Source organism: Acomys russatus, chromosome 18 (assembly GCF_903995435.1).
Source record: "Acomys russatus chromosome 18, mAcoRus1.1, whole genome shotgun sequence".
NCBI lineage: Eukaryota > Metazoa > Chordata > Mammalia > Rodentia > Muridae > Acomys > Acomys russatus.
The window spans coordinates 99898-112663 of record NC_067154.1 but is presented as its reverse complement, the minus strand read 5'-3'; the positions used below and the strand labels follow the sequence as shown (position 1 = coordinate 112663).

The window sequence follows — 12766 nt, the reverse complement described above, 5'->3', positions numbered from 1 at the left end:
CATCAGCTATCTTCCTTTTCTTTTCTTTTCTTTTTTTTTTTGAGACAGGGTTTCTCTGTGTAGTCTTGGCTGTCCTGGACTCACTTTGTAGACCAGGCTGATCTCAAACTCATAGCGATCCACCTGCCTCTGCCTCCCAAGTGCTAGGACTAAAGGTGTGTGTCACCACACCAGCCCTTTTTGGGTTTTTATGTTGGTTTGTTTTGTTTTTGATTTTTGTTTTTTTCTTTTTGAGATGAAATTTTTACCTGGAACTTATTGAAATTTTAGTCCTTGGACATTCAGAAATCTTTTACTGTTAACTAAATTTTCACAACCACCCAGTTTTAAAAGGTTAGCAGGTCCTAGGTACTGCTGACACCTTGATCTGATCCCAGGCCAGATTTCTGGCCTCCAAAAACTATAAGGTTAAATTTCTATTGTTTTTTAAATAATGTATTTACTTCTATTTTTTTATTTTCATTTTATGTGCATTGGTGTTTTGCCTGCATGTATGTCTGTTTAAGGATGTCAAATCTCCTGAAACTTAAGTTATAGGCAGTTGTGAGCTGTCATGTGGGTGCTGGGAATTGAACCTGGGTCCTCTGGAAGAACAGCCAGTGCTCTTAATCTCTGAGCCATCCATCCAGTACCCTAATTCATTTATTTTTATTTTATATGTGTGAGAGAGTCAGATCCTCTGAAAGAGAAGTTATAGACAGCTGTTAGCTGCCATGTGGTTGCTGGGAATAGAACTTAGGACCCCTGGGAGAGTAGCTAGTGCTCTTAACTGCTGAGAAATCTCTCCAGCCCCAATTTCTGTTGTTTTAAGATACCAAGTTTACGGTAGTTTGTTGCGGCAGCCAAGGAAACCTATATAATCTACTTCTTGGTTCAATTTCCCAAACAACCTTTAATCTAGGTATAATTTGTATACTATGTTAATGATTAAGAAACTGCAGGCCACACAAGGTACAGGCCTTTAATTCCAGGGAAAGCAGATGGAGCTCTTCAAGTTCTAGGTCAACCTGCTTTCACATAAAGTTCCAGGCCAGCCAGAACTACACATTAAACCTTATCATTTTAAATTAAAAACAAAACAGAAAGGCCCAGTGGTGGTAGCTCACGCCTTTAATCCCACCACTCAGGAGGCGTAGACAGGCTGATCTATGAGCTCAAGGATACCCTGGTCTACAGAGTGAGTTTCAGGGAAGCTGGAATTACAGAGAAACTCGGAGGAAGAAATTGTAGCTTAAGGACTGGAGAGGTGGCTTGGCAATTAAGAGTACTGGCTGTTCTCGCAGAGGATCTAGGTCCAATTCCCAGCACCCACATGGTAGTTCACAATATCTGTTACTCCAGTTCCAGGGAATCAGATGGCCTCCTCTAGCCTCCATGAGCAACAGGCATATATATGGACAGTTTACACATAAAAGTAGTAATACATGCATGTGTGTGTGTGCATTTGAAAAATTGTAACTGAGAGAAGCAAATTTGTCCATGTCGATAGTATGAATGCACAAGCCTCTTAACTTCAGTTAAGAGTCCAGGGCCTTTCAATGCTCTGCTACATCCAACCATTTCTGTTCATCTGTTCTGTTTTTTAGACAGGATCTCACTCCATAACCCCATCTAGTCTCAAACTCACAGCAATCCTCCTGCTTCAGCCTCAAGTACTCAGTTTACAGCAAGAACCAGCACACCCAGCTCTGCATGCCTACCATAATGTCTACCTATGCTGAAGCCAAAAAGAAGCCAGAGTCAAAAAAGAAAAACAAAAACAAATACTAGAACAAAGTTCTTGAACACATGGAGATGTTCATAGTCAAAGGCAGCATTACTAATTTTCAAGAAAACTTGAGATTTTAAGAGACAAAAGGGGGCTGGAAAAGGCAGAAATGAGATCAGTTGACCATGTAGAGGGGCAAAAATGGAGAGCATGCACTGTAAGTAGATTTGTAGACATGACAGGAGTATGAAAGTTGAGGTGATTTATAGACAACATTTTTATTTTTACAGAGAAAGCTAGCTGATTGAGGAATACGGGTATTTTTTTGTATATGTATAGACACATATTCATGAGTGTGCATGCATATACATAGGCTCGGCATGCACATATGTGCAAAGGCCAGAAGTCAATATACATTTATCCCTTAATAGTTCTTTACCGTAACTTTTTAAATTAATATTAATTTTTATTTCAGTTTAAGTGTACTGAATACATGCCACATGTGTGCAGCTACCCACAGAGGCCAAAAGAAGACATCAGATCCTCTGAAGCAGGACTTACAGGCTCAACGTGGTTGCAAGGAACAAACTCAGGGCCTCTGGAAAAACAAGAAGCATTCTTAACCACTAAATCATCTCTCTAACACTTCTTACCTCAGTGCTTTAAGACAGTCTATCACTTAACCTAGAGCTCACCGATTTGACTAGACTGCCTGCCTAACAAGTTCCACAGATCCTGCTGTCTCTGTCTCTCCACTGCTAGGATGACAAACACACACTACCACTCACAGCTTCTTATGTGTGTGCTCAAAGTGAGGTGCCCTCATGCTTGCATATTTGTGCAGCAAACATTTTCTCATCTGAGCCATCACCCCAAACCCTGGTTATGTACATCTTAAAAGGCTGGCTTAAAATAAAAAAATACAAAGAGCTAATAGGATGGATGGATGGATGGATGGAGAGAGAGAGAGAGAGAGAGAGAGAGAGAGAGAGAGAGAGAGAGAGAGAGAGAGAGAGAGAGAGAGAGAGAGAGAGAGAGAGAGAGAGAGAGAGAGAACTTTAATTATCGCTTTGACTAACTGGTGACAGGGTAGGGTGTTCACTGTTTATCATTTTCCTAATTTCTGGATCACATGATTTTCATTTGATTTTTTGTTTGTTTGTTTGATTTTGGTTTTGTTTTTTAAGCTAAAATTACGAGGGTGGAGGGGATCCTTGGCTTTTATGTTTGAAATAGGGCCTTGCTAAGCAGTCCTAACTGGCCAGGTATTCACTATATAGCTCAAGCTAGCCTTGAACTGTGGCCATCCTGTCTTATCTTCCCATGTGCTAGAATTACAGGTGTAAACCACCATGGTACACTATTTGGTTATAAATTTAGTTTCTTTTTAAATCATAATGAGGTCTCGGGATGTAGCTCATATGTACATTGTTTACTTAGCATGCATAAAATCCTGGGTTCAGAACCCTAGCATGGCATAAACCAGAGGCAAAAGCACACATCTGTAACCCTAGAACCTATCACATGCTGGCAAGAGGCCATAGCACCAGTAGTTACAAAGTACAACAGGGCACAGTCTGGCTTAGGCATTCAGGCCTCAGAAGTCAGCTAATGACTAGGGAAAGAATGAGTTAAGTAGAAACCTTCTCTACTTGGTGTGTAGAGGTGAGCTCCTCTTTTGGGAAGTGAAGTATTCCTTGGTAAGTAAGCTGTACAGCTGAGACAGCACTTGGGATGCTAGCACCCTTGCTGAAAGACTGAGATCCTGACAGGGCAGGACAATCTCTGAGCAGATCACAGCCCTCAACAAGTGACAAGGAATGAAGTACTACCAAGAAGTCTATGAATTTAAAGCAATAGCAAGAAAATTGGGTTGGTTGGGCCCACCCCATTTTTAACACCAGCATGCAGGAAAGAGAAGACGGCAGATTCCCATGAGTCTGAAACCAGCCTATTTACAATGGAAGTTCAAGGACACCCAGGACTATACAGTGAAACCTAGTTTAAAAACAATCAAACAAAAAATAAATAAATAAAGTAAAAACAATCAAACAAAACCCAAAGTACAACACAAAACAAAACAGCAATAAAGCTACAATGATTTAGCCATAGCCCATAGAAGTTATGGGAATTCCACAGAAACCAGACAAGTTCACGCAAAGAACAACTACATACCCTCTGGAAGGAAAAAAACCAGAATGCTTTGAGCAATTTTAAGAATATCTATTTAGAGGACTAATGGATAGCCAAAGGGACGTTCTGAATATAATAACAACAATATATAATACATAGTAATAATATGTAATATGTAATAATAATAGCAGCAGCCTAAGGAATTATAAGCACACTGACTGGATGACTGACATGTCCGCAGTTAATGAAACTGAAGAGCAGCATGTTTGTATGGAACAGGAACAATATTCCAACTTGAAAAAGAAAACAAAAACTTAGGAGATCCTTCAAATAATTCAAGAATCATTCCCAAGCCTCAGGAAGGGTGACACTTCACAAAGCATGTCTTTCTCGGCATTTGTGACCCACTAAGTCTGAGCAATAGCTGAATGGCTGCCAATTCTGGAGCTCTGTACCTAGTTTCACAGGGTTACAGAGACAAACACCAATGTACTGATTGGAGACATATGCTACCCTAGAATGGTGGCCCATGCATGTAATCCCAGCACTCAAAGAGGCAGAGGCAGGCGGATTGCTGTGACTTCAAGGCCAGCCTCGTCTACAAAAAGAGCCCAAGACAGCCAAGGCTACACAGAGAAACGCTGTCTTGAAAACAACAACAAAACAGAGATAGCTGCTAGGCAGTGGAGGCACATGCCTATAACCCCAGCACTCGGGAAGCAGTGACAGTCAGAGCTGACCTGAGCCAGCCTGGTCTAGAGAACTAACTTCCAATACAGCTACAGCTACACAGAGAAACCCTGTCTCAAAATAACAAAAAAAGAAAAGAAATACCAATAGAAATATGTGTGATTGATGATGAGAAACTTAATTCCATTAACATAGTTGAAAAGTATAAACTGAACAACTGTTAACTGGTGAAGAAAGCAACGGTTTACAGTGAGAGCTGAATACAGCGAGTGTTCAACAGTGCTGCCAGCACTACAGTGGAAATACAGATAAACTTCAATATTCCCTCTAACTGAGGATTCATAAAATCATCCCATGACTTTATGAATGGAAGATCTTCATTCTAAATCTTATTCTATCTCTTTAGTGTCATAATAAGTAAAGCTATGTACCATGAGACTTCAGCTGCAGTTACTGACTGTATATTTTCCCATTAATTTCAATCTCTTGTTAAAGACAATTCCGGTTTAAGAATACAGTAATGTTTTGTTGCTATATGTACCATAAGCAGGAGGTAATTTAATTTCAGGTGCTTTACTATCACTCATATTTAGCTATCAATTGTCCATAACTCGCTTAACTGTATGAGACCTGAGTTCAAGCCCAGCATGGGTTTCAGAGTGAGAATCTGTCTCAAACTAAACTAAACTAAACTAAATATATATATCATCTTCTCACTTATAAGCCTACCAGACTGAAAGCCTGTCTCAAACCTAAAAGAAGAAAAAAGTAAACTTTCCTCTTTAGAAGCGTACCTAAAAGCTTAATAAATACCATAAAAGAATTATAGGAAGCTAAGATAAATTCTCTACATCAAAAGAATATCAGCTAATGTGCTTGTGGTATCTGCTACAGTTTTCAGTTAATATAATCAATTTAAAATTAACAATTCCTGCCAAGCGTGGTTGCGCACGCCTTTAATCCCAGCACTCGGGAGGCAGAGGCAGATCGAGGCCAGCCTGGTCTACAAAGTGCATCTAGGACAGCCAAGGCTACACAGAGAACCCTGTCTCAAAAAAACAAAAACAAAACAAAACAACCCAATTCCTAATAAAATAGAAAAATGAGTTTTAAAACATATATCAAAACAAAATAGAGCAAATATAATAGAATATATTTAAAATATCTTAGAGAATGACAAGAATTATTTTTTACTAGCCAGGTGTGTGGGCAAACATCTTTAATCCCAGCACCTGGGAGGCAGAGACAGGTGGATCACTGAGGAGGTAGTCTACAAAGTGAGTGCAGGACAGCCAAGGCTACATACACAGAGAAACCCTGTCTTGAAAAACTAAAGAGAATTATCTTGCACTAGCACTAGCTAACACTATTCTGGAAGTATATCAGTCAATGCAAATATCAGATAAAGATGTAAGAGTTCTTGCTTAGCATTCAGGAAACCCCAGGCTCTATCCCCAGGACCACAAACACCGATACAGTGCCACCAGGTACAATAATCCCAGCATTCCAGAGGTAGAGGTGGGACTTTTTAAAACAAGTTCAAGGTCATCTTAGGCTATGCAGTAGTCAGCCTGTGCTACATAAAGCTTTGTCTACTAAAACAAAAACAGAAAAAAGAAGAAAAAGTCTTCTCAAATCATAAGGAACAAAGAACCAGCAACACACACACACAAAAAAGCAACAAACAAAAGCAAAAGGTGCTGTGGAAATGTTAAAATAGAAAAAACACAAGCAAAGGTTGGTTCTTTAGAGAGAAAAGTAAACCATACTTTTTTTTAAAAAGTACTATATACTAAGAAGAAATATCAAATAAAAATGGGGATATCACTATTAATTTTACCCAAATACAATTTTTAAGGTATGCCATGAGCAATTCATTATATGCCAAACTGGATAACAAAGATAAAAAATTTTAAATCCTTAAAATCCACACAATGGAAAACTATGAAATCTGAGTAGATCTAAAAGAGACAAGTTGATTAAGTCAGTAATCAGAAACATCTCAGCAAAAAATAAGATTAGGACAGATAGCTTTACTTATGAATTCAACCAACATTTCAAAATAGCCCAAGAAGGAGCCATGAGGAGTGCCACGAAGGAATGAGGACAAAGATGGAACAGAAGTGGCCAGGGTGAGACTGGGATGGCAAGTAGCATGGGGCAGGTGGCTGAGAAGTAGGCAGGCTAGTGTAGACGGGTTAGAATAAGTGAGTGAGTATCTGCCCAGATTATTAGTTAATGTAATAGATCTCTGTGTCATTATTTGGGCGCAGGAATGGGTAATTTTAAAAACTGTATTTTTTACAAACACTCTTATACATCTCCCTAAAGCAATGAAAATGGAGCGAGAGGCAGTAGTGGCATAAGCCTTTAATCCCAGCAGAAGCAAGCAGATCTCTGAGTTTGAGGACAGCCTGGTCTACAGAGTGAGTTCCAGGATAACCAGGGCTACCCAGAGAAACCCTGCCTTGAAATACACAATTCCAAACTCTCTTTTTGAATCCAGAATTACCTAGATATATAATTCTGGCAAACATATTATAGGTAACTTATTGTAATCTTTGCGAGGCATGATGATAAATAGTGTTAACACCATCACTGGGAGGCAAAGTAAGGAGATCTTAGTGAGATGGAGACCAGTCAGGTCTGTATACTGAACTCCAGGATAGCCAGGACTACAGAGAGACCCTGTCTCAAAAAAACAACAAAAAGAAAGACTCAAAGGTCCTTATGGATAAAGAATATGGTATACAAAGAGTATAAAAAACATGAGATCCTGTTATTTACAGGAAAATGAACTAGACAAAATCATGTTAAGTGAAATAATTACAGCCAGTCATGTGGTTTCTTTCACATATAGAAACAAAACTAGAAAGATGACCTGAAAGGGGGGGGGGGGAGGAAACTTAAAAAAAAAAAAATTGTTCCTTTATTTATACCATATACAATATACAAATAAATCTCAGAAAGAACCAAAGTCTAAATAGAAACCAACTGAAAAATTCTTAGGGAAAAAAAACTTCATGCCATTGGATTTGTCGTTCATTTTTTTGGGGATATCAAAAGCACAAATAAAAAACATAATAGACTGTTCAAGGTTTACAATATTTTCACAAAGAACATTACCAAGAAAATGAAGACAATGCAGAGGGAAAATACCTCCAAATCAAAAACCATCATGGAAATGCAGGTAGGATAGGTAGATATAGGTACAACTTCCATGGTGTACTTAAATAAAACACTGCCAGGAGAAACACCAGTGACCAATAACCAAATCAAAAGACGGTCCAACATTATAAGCCATTAGGCAAATATATGAAACCAAGAAATCTCAACTTGGAAGCCTGGTGTCTCTCAGAACTCTGGAAACTAAGTAAGAGTTTCAGGCCATCCTGAGATGCATTTTAATACCTATCTCAAAAAACTATGCAAAGGAACCAGCAAGACTGGCACTTGCTGGTGCTTAGTGTCACGCATGGCCACCTGAATTTAGTCTCTAACACAGAAGGCAGCAAAGAATCTTATCTATTTCAAGTCAACTGCCATTTCTTTGAATAACTACCATGAAGTAAATATTCAAGCTCTTTATTCTATTTAGGGTATATCCTTCAAAATGTTCCATAATGTAATGTTTACTACATTATTAAAACACATCTAATTTATTTTAGTTACTGAAAAGAATGGGGGGGGGGATCAAATCCCATTGGCACTGATGGGAATGTAAAATAATGTAAAATATTTAAACTTATTTTTTTATTAAAAAAAAAAAGTGTCCTCACCTCCTATGGATAAAACCCTAAATCCAATCCCCAGTACAACATAAACCTGGTATACCTCACACCTGTAGTTCACACTCAGGTAGCAGAAGTCACAAGATAGAAGTTCAAGGTGGTTCACGTCTTTAATCTCAGTACTCAGGAGGCAGAGATAGGTGTACCTCTGAGTTTGAGGTCAACCTGGTCTACAGACTTTTCATAACAAGGATACACACACACACACAAAATCCTGACTCAAAAAAAATTTTTTTTTCCTGGACACAGGGTTTCTTTGTGTAGCTTTGGCTGTTCTGGACTCACCTTGGACAAGGCTGTCCTCAAACTCAATGATCTGCCTGCCTCTGCCTCCCGTGTGCTGGGATTACAGGCATGCACCACAACGTCTGGTATTCAAAAAACATTTTTTAAAAAGCTCAAGACATGAAGAATCATAGACTTTTAAAAAATTGTACTTATGATACATGTGCATGTGCATGTATGTGTACGTTACATTTAGACACCAGGCACACACATGGTGTATACACATAACATGCAGGCAAAACATTTGTACACATGAAATAAAAATAAGTCTAAAAAACTTTAAGTAATAATAAATATTTTTGAAAATGTCACAGGAATTTTCAAAAGAAAAAGTTTATGATAATTAACTATATGGGGGGGGGGCACACTGACCAATTAAGAGAAAAACAAATATATGGAAGCTTCTCAATACTCCACTCAAAAATTAGCACAGAAAAATCTGTGAGCAAATGTGGCGAAGGGCTCCCCTAGCACCAGCAGGAGACCTCGGACGCAGCTTAGTTCTCATGCCGTCTGTCTAAAGACGGCATCCGATCCCACAGGTTGACTCATGAACCTTCCATGTCAGATTGCAAGTCACAGGTTCCTTGTATGTTTCTCATTAGTCAGGTCTAAGCTGGGAGTCCTCAAGATCCTTTAATTAGCATCACTTTGCTAAAGCTGTCCATAAAACTCCATTTGGCATATACCCTTAACAGTTTATATAAATTTTTTGTTTGTTTTTTTTGTTGTCGTTTTGTGGGTTGTTTGTTTGTTTGTTTGTTTGTTTGTTTGTTTTGGGGGGCGGCAGGTTTTTTGAAACAGGGTCTCTCTGTGTAGCATTGACTGTCCTACTCTTACTCTGTAGACCAGGCTGGCCTTAGAAATCACAGGAATCAGTCTGCCTCTGCCTCCCAAGCCCTGGGACCAAAGGTGTGCATCACCACACCTGGCTATAAATGGTATTTTAAAGACTATAAAAGAAATCTAGAACCGGGTGTGGTGACCAATGCCTTTAATCCCAGCACTCGGGAGGCAGAGGCAGGTGGATCACTGAGAGTTCGAGGCCAGCTTGGTCTACAAAGCGAGTCCAGGACAGCCAAGGACACACAGAGAAACCCTGTCTTGGGTGGGGTGGAGGTGGGGGAATCTAGAGAATCAGAAAGAGCAAAAGAGCCCCCTGCCCCCTCTACAGTACCACCCTGCAGGGCCCTCTGTAAGTTCTCTGAACCTTTCCTTTTAGGTTTTTATAGAAGCTTTTAAATACTGGCAATAAAGTTAAGCAAAAATCCCAACCGTCTTATACCTCAATCTTTCCACATACCAGTCCCTTTGCCCCATCCACATTCTCAAACAACCAGAACTGCCAGAAAGCCTTGTTAGTACATTTCGGTTAAAAGTGAACATAAAACATTTTAAACATAAGACAGCCCTAGGGGGTGGGGGTCGGGCGCTGGTAAAATGGCTCAGCAGTTATATACACTAGGCTGCTCTGCCAGAGGACCCAGATTCCAGTCCCAGCACATTAACTGTCCAGCTCCATAGAATCGAGTACCCGCCTTCTGGCCTCCACGGGTACCAAGCATACCATGAAGGCAGAACACCCATACACAGAAAATGATAAAGAGTAATTTTTCAAAACCCAAAAGGTATTAGGTGCATGTGGTAGCGCACTTGGAAGACAGAGGCCAACCTGGTCTACAAAAGAGCTTCAGGACAGCCAGGACAATTACACAGAGAAACACTGAGGGGGCTGGGGGAGGGGGAAGCTTCCAAGAAAAATAAAAGAACCACTTGTATTAAGTAAATACAAATTTAGGCTCTAAAGAACACCTATCTTGTATTTTGATACAAGGACTCATAATGGAGCCTTGACTAGCCTAAATGTAGCAGGCCAACACTGAATTCAGAGACCCACCTGCCTCTGCTTCCAAGTTGTGGCATTAAAAGTGTGTACCATCACATCCAGTTAATACCTTTTACAAAGATCCCACACTAAATTTTAAGCATAATCTTTATGGGACACAATCACCACCCTACCCAAAAAGAATGAAAGAAAGACTGCCTCAAAAAACTATGATGAAATCTATAGTGTGATCTGATGCTCTCTTCTGATCTACAGGTGTACATGCAGTCAGAGCATTGTATACATAATAATAAATAAATCTTAAACAAAAACAAAAAAAAGCCTATGATGGAGAACAATTGGGAAAGATACCCAACATCAACATGTACACACAACCAGAAGTACATGTATACAACACACACACAAGTATAGCCATGAAGAAAGGCTTATTCTTGGCCAAGAAAGAAGAAATTATTACCTCTAATTTTCAATGGACTGTTAGGAACTTAGAATAGAAAAATCCTACCTAACAAACTAGTACTTGGGAGGGAGGCTAAGGCCAATATGGACATAATAATACCCTGTGTCCTAGTCAGTTCTAGAGTAATCATAGTTAAGTGACTGTTCAAAGCAGATTGGCCTGTGCCGTGTCGGAAGAATTGTCTTGGCTGATGAATGCTATGGGAGGCCCCAGTCCAATGTGGGCAGGTAGGCCCAGGCTGTATAAGAAAACTATATAGTGGGGGGGGGGGGGGGGGGGGGAGGGTGGGGAAGTGGCTATGCCTTTAATCCCAGCACATGGGAGACACAGCCAGGTGGATCTGTCAGTTCTGAGGCCAGCCTGGTCTACACACTGAGTTCCAGAACTGTCAAATCTACACAGAGAAACCCTGTCTTGAAAAACCAAAGAAAAAGAAAACTAGATAAACATGAGCCTGTGAGTAAACCAAAGAGTGAGCAAGGAAGCATTGTTCCTCCATGGTTTCTGATTCCAGTCTGTGCCCCAACTTCCATCAATGATGGATTGTGTCCTTCAAGTATAAGCCAAACAAATCCTTTCTTCTTCAAAGTTGCTCTTGGTAAGTGTTTTACTACAGGGGGAAAAAAGAAAAAAAGAAAAAAACCAGCAAAGTAGAAATTAATCTGGTATCAGGAGTGAGGCTATAGCTATGATGAACCTGACTATTCGGTTTTTTATGCTTTTGGAATATTTGGCTGAAGGATTGTGAAAGAATTCCGAACTTTGAGTCTGAAAGCCATTGCAAACCAGTGCTTAATGAATGGGCTATTTCAAATGGAGCTTGGAAGATAAAAATGCTGAGAAATTTGGCTTGTCTGAAGTTTCAGAGGGAAGCAAGGATTGTTTGTGTTATATTTTCATTTTTTTCTTTTTTATTTTTTTTTTTTGTTGTTTCTTTTGATTTTTGGTTTGGTTTGGTTTTTTCTGTGTGTAGCCCTGGCTGCCCTGGGCTTGCTTTGTAGACCAGGCCAGCCTTGAACTCACACTGATCTGCCCGCCTCTGCCTCCCGAGTGCTGGTATTAAAGGCATGCACCACTAAACCTGGCTTTGTGTTGTATTTTCAATTATCATTTTGTGATTCCGGGCAAGCTAAGGCTGAATAATCATCTGTGATGAATACAAAGGCCAGTATCACTAAAGTGAAATCTTTGAGGCGATTATTTCCTCAGTGTCAGCATACAGAAGGTGGGGGAGGGGGAGGTCGATATGACCTGACACCAAGGCTGCTTCTTAACCTGTACTGGTATTGAAGGCATAAAAGTTACAGGATTGAGGGGCTCATGGAGAGTGGCAGGGGCCTGGTACCATGAGGCAGAGGCAGAGTCTATGACCACAGAACAGGAGAGGCAATCAATGAAAATAAAGTCACAGTTGCAGTAGAGAACTAAGATGTCAGAAATCCATGGTGTAAGGCATTCTAAGAACAATACAAGTGTGAATGAAACAGAACTGGTCCCAGCCTACAAGACAAGTTACATGTGCTAATGGATGACACAGCTGAAGAGGTAAACTGCCAGGCTTTTGGAGCCCAGAAGATGTCTGAGCCTCAGATGCCAGACACTGAGCTTCAGAATTTGGGTTTATACTGCTGGATTTGGGGTTTGCTTTGAACTGAGTATAAATGCAGTTCCTCCCACTGAGAATAAGAAAGACTACTAATTGTTTTTGATTATATAGAGCCCACAGTTAAGAGACTTTGAACTTTAAAAATTTTAAAATATTAGAAATTTTTAAAGCGTGCATGACTTCAAAAATTGGACAATATTTTATGATATTAACATGAGATCTTAGAAACAAGGAAAGAATTGAAAAG

At 39.8% G+C, this 12766-nt stretch overlaps 1 protein-coding gene across 1 annotated transcript in view; it reads right to left on the bottom strand.

Annotated features, from left to right (window-relative positions):
* Zmym2 (zinc finger MYM-type containing 2) overlaps window positions 1-12766 on the bottom strand; it is a 67479-nt gene that overhangs the window by 49422 nt on the left and 5291 nt on the right.